Below are 7,702 nucleotides of genomic sequence, written 5' to 3'. Positions count from 1 at the left end.
TCAACCTGAACTTGCATATGAGCAACTGATGGTCAGTTCCACAGTCTGCCCCTGCCCTTGTTTTAGCTGAAGAAATAGAGCTTTTCTACTATGTCTTTCCATAGATGTAGTCAACTTAATTTCTGTGTATTCCATCTGGTGAGGTCTATGTGTATAGTCATCTTTTATGTTGTTCAAGAAATGTCTTTGTAATGAAGTAGTCATTGGCCTTACAAAATTCTATCATGTGATCTCAAGCATCGTTTCTATCACCAAGGCCATATTTTCCAACTACTGATGCTTCCTCTTTGCTTCCAACCTTTTCATTCCAATCACCTGTAATGATCAATACATCTTGATTACATGTTTGGTCAATTTTAGACTGAGGAAGGTTTTTTTTTTGTTGTTGTTAAGTGTCGTTGAGTCAGTTCCGATCCATAGTGACCCTGTATAAGGCTATCTGAAAAGTGGCTGGTGATTTTCAATTGCCGACCTGTGGTTCAAATTGACTTAGCAGTCCAGCACATTAACCTACAGCGCCACACCAGGACTCCAAATAAGTTGGTAGAACTCTTCAATTTCATCATAACTGGTTGTTGAGGACCGGCCTCGACATGGGGGTTTGGTTCACGAAGTTGGGAGATCTGGCAGCGACAGCGACAGATAAAGAATACACACAAAGACACAAGAAGAGAGATAAGAAGACACCCCAAAACCAGAGTGGATACGACACTGGTGGACAGACCCTGGACTGCCGTCATTGTGGCCCCTGTAGGCAGTAAAGCACCGCCCTGCAAACCCTAACGCATGCCTTGCCAGCTGTAACGCCTCGCATGCCAGTCATAATGCATGCGGGCTTCGGTCTGCACCCCAGTTTTATTTCGGGGAGGAGCTTTACACAAAGAAAGGCGGGGTTTGTTAAGATGGGGTACAGAAGTGAAATGTGATTAACCGTACAACACAGAACACAATCAAATTCTAGAACATACGTCACAAATTGTCTTGATAATCTAACATCCTTAATTTTCAAGAAATTCAAGCAAATTACTATATGGTACTTTTCAGGTTCGAATCCCAGGGCAGCAACTCGGTTTCTCTAGGCTAATTAACATACCTATAGCACCTAATCTTGAATGGGGGAAGGTGAAAAGGTTTGGGAGGAGTCCCACTGTGTTGGCTGACTGGGCCAGGTTTGCAGGAGGAAGCAAGACACCTAGCTGAATGGTTTGCACCTGAAGGCTATCCGGGAAGACTGACGCTATTGTTCTTTAGATAAAGCCCTGGAAACTTGTCTCCAGAGCTTCTTAGCAAAAACTTGTTTTTGGAACTTTTTACAGTCTCGGCTTTAGGAGCAGTTTAATATTTGTCCATGGGTATCAAGGCCTATGTAGTAAGTTAATATCAAACATAACTAAATAATTTGATAAAGAATAGTTTGGATGAGTTTGCCCAGTGTCCAGAGTTTGTTCCCCAGAGAGATTTGTTCTTAGAACCTTACACACTGCTAACACAGTGGAGACATTGAGAGAGGCACATTAAGAAACCATTTTCTCAGAGGCTGCAATTACAGGGGTTCGAAGCATAGAGTGAATTAAGAGAACTAAAGAGAATTATATAGCGCTAGTCCCACAGTGAGTTTGTAACAGCCAATGACCCGGGACCTCCGGAGGTTACTTCCTTGAGCCCACAGGGTCTCTGGCCACCAGGTTGGAGCGTGGCCACGTGCTGGAATTTTTCGTCCATGACACTGGTCCTCAGCACCCCAATACCTGCGGTCTGTAACAACTGGTTTTAGTGGTTGGTGCGTAAATTGGAATAATGGTATCAGCTGGTGTTCCTTGTAGGCGTATGGATACTTTCCTATCACAGACAGTGTTGTACTTTGAGACAGATCCTGATATGTTCTCTTTGATGATGAATGTGATGCCATTCCTACTCAATTTGTCATTTTTGACATAGTAAAAACCATGTGAATTGTCACATTCAAAATGACCAATACCAGTCCATTACAGCTCACTAATACCTTGGATATGCATTCTATTTAATTTTTGACAACTTCTAATTTTCCTAGATTCATACTGCATATATTCCATATTCTAATTATTAATGGATTTTCACAGCTGTTTGTCTTCATTTTGTGTTGTGCCCCATCAGCAAATGAAGGTCCTGAAGGCTTTTCTCCATTTGCATCATCACTGTTCACTCTACTGTGAGGTGGCAGCTCTTCCCCAGTCGTATTTGAGGGCATTCCAACCTGAATGGCTTATCTTCCAGCACTATATCTGACAATATTCTCGTGCTCTTCATCATGTTTCAATATTTAATAATCTGGTGCTGATAGTGTTCCACTGCTATTAATGAGGTTTTCAGTAACTAAATATTCAGAAGTAGTTTGTTTCTCCTTCTTCCTAGCCTGTCTTCGTCCAGAAACTCATCTGAAACTTGTTCATTATGGGTGATCCTGCTGGTATTTAAAATATCCCTGGCATAGCTTCCAGAATCACAACAACTCACAAGCCACCACAGTATGACAAACTGATAGACGAGTGGTGGAGGGAGCTGAATATACACCCCTAAATCTGTGAGGCCTGGGACAATGCTGGGCCAAGGCTTACTTGGTCAGGCCTCCTCATCTGCCTAGGGTTCCAAGGTGTCTGGATTTTGATCTCTGGTATAATGAAAAGTGTTGTGCTGTTGGAACCCCATTTCTATAAGGGTCAGCTCCTCTGCCCTCTTCTTTTGGAATGGTCAGCACTCCCAACTCTCTGTGAGCTCCTGACTCTCTGGACCCCTTCATTCTGTGAACACAGTGTCCTGCCCCTGTTTCCCTGTGCCTCACATGGGCTGCCTCTGAGATATCCTTTCCTGACTGTTACAGAGCTACAGACAAAGGGGTAGCATATGAGCTAATTTGGTCCGTCCTGGACTGGGGTCTTTATACCGCTTGTGACTGTACCTTCCCGGCACTCAGTTCATCTGGGAACCTCTTGGCCTGCCTAGCCATATGTCCACTTGGGGAGGGTGGGTTCAAGGAGGCAGTCCATGGACTCTGCCAGAGACTTTGTAGGGCAAGGAAGGGATGGGATGTTGGGACGAGATCTAGACTGGTGGGTTGGCTGAATCTGTGGGCAGGAGGCAGTGAAACACACAGAAATCGCAGGTGCCTGAGACAAGAGCAGGGCTTGGTGGGTAGTGGGCTGCAGCACTAGGGGAAGGTGAGAGTAGGAGCCCCATGAGCTCACTTGTCCCAGACCTTTAGGTGCTTTGCAAATGTAGAAGTCAGCTTTGTCCCACTCAGACTCCAGGGTCTGCAGCCAGCACAGCCCACTCTCTGCCTCTTTAGTGAAGCAGAACATGGTGACATCCTGACCTTCTCTTACCCACTGGTCCATGAGTGTGACCTTGAAAGTGGGGGGAGGGGAGCACTAAAAGCTTGGAAGTTTGCATGACACTATTACTTTCTGGCTTGGTGTAGTCCTGGTGTGGTTCTGTAGGATAAACACTGGACCGCTAGGTTGGTTTGAACTGCGAGGTCAATAGTTTAAACTCACCAGCTGCTCCTTGGAAACCCTATACAGGGTGCTATGCTGACTCGATGGCACTTTACCACCACCACCACTATCCCTTTGGGTTGCATAATTTGTTGAAATGCCTCACAGAATTTATGGAGCATAAACCATACTCATAAGTACATATTTGTTGTAGTCAAAAAGGACAAGTGAATAGATGAATAGAACAAGGTCTGGGAGGGATACTAATGTAGTTGTTAGGTGCTGTTGAATTGGTTCCAATTCACAGAGACTGTGTAGGGTTTCTGAGACTGTAAATCTTTATGAGAGCCTCATCTTTCTCCTGTGGAGCAGTTGGTGGGTTCAAATTGCTGGCCTTGAATTTAGCAGTCCAACACGGAACCTACCAGGGATCCTAGCCAGTCTTATGGCGGCGGTGGTTGTGTACCATCAAGTTAGTTTTGACTCATAGTGACTCTGTGTAAGGTTTCCAAGGCTGTAAATGTTTACAGGAGCAAACAGCCTCATCTTTCTCCTGTGGAGCAGTTGGTGGGTTCAAATTGCTGGCCTTGAATTTAGCAGTCCAACACGGAATGCTACCAGGGATCCTAGACAGTGTTATGGCGGCAGTGGTTGTGTACCATCAAGTTAGTTTTGACTCATAGCGACTCTGTGTAAGGTTTCCAAGGCTGTAAATGTTTACAGGAGCAAACAGTCTCATCTTTCTCCTGTGGAGCTGCTGGTGCATTCGAGCTACTGATTTTGCGATTAGCAGCCCAGCTTGTAATCCACTATGCTACAAGGACTCCTAGGCTCCTTAGCTAGTAACAGTACCAGGTCTCCTAGCCAGTCCTATGGTGGTGGTGGTGGTTGTGTGCCATCAAGTTGTTTCTGACCCATAGTGACCCTGTATAGGATTTCCAAGGAGTAACTAGTGAGCTTGAGCCATCAACCTTGTGGTTCAAATTGACTTTGCAGTCCAGCGTATTGCAGTCCCACAATGCTACACCAGGACCCCAGTCCTATATGATAGCTAAATCATGTTACCTGATGCTGGTTGTTATCTGTCTCCTACATGAGTCTTTTCTGGTCTGAGCAGCCCGTACTCACTCACTAGTGCAAATTCTCAGGTGTTACCTGGAAGTCCTAGAAAAGGCACCCTAATGACACCAAGGGTTATCTCCCCAGAGTCAAGGACAAGGCCATTGTACACTGGGAAATAGGTCTGACTGTAAGATTTGTATTCCAGAGGTTTACTAGGAAGTGCCTGTGAAGGATGAGAAAACATCATTACATAGAATGTGAAGTTGAAATGCAACTCATTTGCATCAGGAATCTTAACCAGCCTGTGAGGATCTCTTTGGGCAGCGGAAGTGGCACAGAGGATGCGTTTATGAGCTAGACTGGACTGTAAAGTCAGTTTGAACTGCAAGGTAGGTAGTTTAATCTCACCAGCTGCTCCTCGGAAAACTTATACAGGGTCGCTATGGGTCCGAACTGACTTGATGTCAACTTAACGACAACACCAAATGTGCTAGACTGCAAAGTTGGTTTGAATCACAAGGTCAGCAGTTCAAGCTCACCAGCCACTCCTTGGAAACCCCGTACATGGTCGCTATGGGTTGGAACCGACGCGATGACACTCAGTAACAACAACAATAGTGAGGTTAACACTCGGGACTGCAAAGTCAGTTTGAACTGCAAGGCTGGCAGTTCAAGCTCACCAGCCGCTCCTATGGGTCAGAACCAATGCGATGGCACTTAGCAACAACAACAACATAGTGAGGTGAAACAAATAGAGAAGAGCGATTCAGTTCTAACATTCAAAAATCAGATTGAAAGCTTAGATCCACAGGGTGTGGAGGAAGGTAGAATCTCCACTGAGTAGTATCCAATCTGTCTGGGTGGGGCTAATGAATGGAGATAGGCATAGTACTCTTGGGATACAACTGTGAATAATTGTTATCACGACTGACTGTGAGGGTTGGAAATGTAAAGGTGGACATTTTGTAACAAAAGGAGGGGAGTGACTGACTTTGCAGTCCAGGAGCAAAGATCCCTGGAACCATCAAGGGAGAAGAGAGGAGAGTGGGACCCTACCCAGAGAAGCAGTGAAACTAGTGATGAAGGCAGAGATGATGATGTGGAGAGATGGAACATCTGGGGACTCTAGACCCAGAGAGGGAGAGGGGTTGTGTGCTGACGACCGGGGGATAGGCTTGCAGTGTATATCCTTTGGTTGGTTGATGATCCATGGAGGGGATTGTAACCATGGCAGTGAACCAATACATGATAGGATGAATGTAAAACTAATGTTCTTCCATGTAAACTATCACATAATTCACAATAAACATTAAAAAAGAAATCAGATTGAAAGATTAACCTGTTCTGGTTCCCCTTTCTTCAGTTTGAACCCATTTGAAGTTCTTTAGCGAGATCCTGAAGTGACAGACGAGGAAGCAAAAAAGAAATTTTGTCAGTCAGTTATCTATATTGGTGCATCCTGATAAAATCAAGATGGTGCTGATGAGTGCAAAAAGCTTTGGAAGCTGTGGACAAAGCTTACAAGTTACCACTGGATCAGGAGCAAAAGAAGAGGGCCCTGGATGTAAGTCAGGCAGGAAAAGAATACGTGGAACACACTGTGAAAAAAGCAATTAAAGAAGGCAGGAGAACCTACAAATGTAGAGGAAGATGCTCCTAAGCTGTTCAAATAAGCTTATGTAAACAGACAATTTGCTGAACTAGAAATTAAAAGGAAGGAAAGAAAAGTGAAAGAGATACACAAAAGGAAGAGACAAAGGAAAGAAGAGATCAAAACTAAAGATAAAGTCAAATGATAAAGGGAGTGGCAGAAAAACTTTGAGGAAAGTCGAGATAGTTGTGTGGATAGTTGGCAAAATTTCCAAGCAAACACAAATGGAAAGAAAGAAGAAAAGTCAGACCCTTCTGAGACCACTAAAAGTCAAAATGGAGCAATGTGAGAGACCAGCTGGGGTCACAGAACTTTCTCCAACTGTTCTTCCTTCTGCTTTGAAGGACTCATTCTTTCCTCCCACCCTTAACCTAAGTAAAGCTGTTGTTAAGTGCGATTGAGTCGGTTCCAGCTGGTGAATACAAACCACAGACCTTGAGGTTCAGTGCATTACCCCACTATGCCACACCAGGACTCAGACATTGAGTAGTATTGAGTAGTATTTTCTTTTTAGTCTTTTGAATTTTTGTTTTAATGCAATTTAATATCAATTAGAATAATTCTTTTGTGTATTGAAATGAGGAGCTCATTTTTTTTTTAAAAGGCCTTCCCCACTCCCTACCCCCACTGCAGCCAGGAACAGAAGGTGCCACCAATGTTGTTCCTTCTGTTCCCACCAGGCTATAACTTAATGTTTTGTACTTTAATGAATTGTGATGGTTAGAAACTTCATGTTTAGTTTATGGAAATCATCCAATTAAACATGTTGCTTTTAAAAATAAAAAGATTTATTTTAGTTAAGCAAAGTGGTTTTTGCTTATGTCCTTCTGCATTGATCAGCCATTTCTTATGGCTGTTCACTGGAGGAGGTAGGCTCTCTTCAGGTGAGAGCAGTTTCAGGAGAAGGATTTTGCTGTGAATCCTCAGCAGCTTGAGCTCCTGAGAGGTTGAGGACGAGTGTCTCAGTCCAGGAAGAGAGGTCTTAGTGGTGCATCAAAGGAACCACCTGATGTCATAATCCAAAAGAAAACGACTTTGACTTTGTTAGTACAGTATTTTCTCTTTCATTGAGTAATTTTCTTTCCTTCTTGTTTCTTTGGGTATACTCTTGCTCTCCCACTCCCTCTTTTTTTTCCCCCCAGATTGTTTTAAGTTGTTTGCCTGGCTTATTTATTTATTTATTTATGTTTGATTGTGAATTATATGATAGTTTACATGAGAGAACTTTAGTTTTACGTTCATTCTATCATATATCGTTTCATTGCCATGGTTCCAATCCCCTCCATGCATCATCAACCAACAAAAGGGTATACCCTACAAACCCACCACCTACACCCTACCCCACCCCCGCCCCAGTCTTCAGCACACAGTCCCTCTCCCTCTCTGGATCAAAGTCCCCAGCCACTTCATCACTCCACGTCATCGTCTCTGCCTCTATCTTGCTGCTTCTCTGGGTAGGGTCCCGCTCTCGGCTCTTCTCCATTGATGGTGCTAGAGACCTCCGCTCCTAGACTGGAGA

At 44.0% G+C, this 7,702-nt stretch overlaps 1 pseudogene; it reads left to right on the top strand.

Annotated features, from left to right (window-relative positions):
• The first annotated feature begins 4,764 nt into the window (after positions 1 to 4,764).
• Positions 4,765 to 7,702, top strand: part of LOC102824766 — a 78,873-nt pseudogene continuing 75,935 nt past the window's right edge.

This window comes from Chrysochloris asiatica, unplaced genomic scaffold (assembly GCF_000296735.1).
Source record: "Chrysochloris asiatica unplaced genomic scaffold, ChrAsi1.0 scaffold00154, whole genome shotgun sequence".
In the NCBI taxonomy this organism is placed as follows: Eukaryota; Metazoa; Chordata; class Mammalia; order Afrosoricida; family Chrysochloridae; genus Chrysochloris; species Chrysochloris asiatica.
The sequence above is the reverse complement of the archived record's forward strand: the minus strand, read 5'-3'. Positions and strand labels throughout refer to the sequence as shown.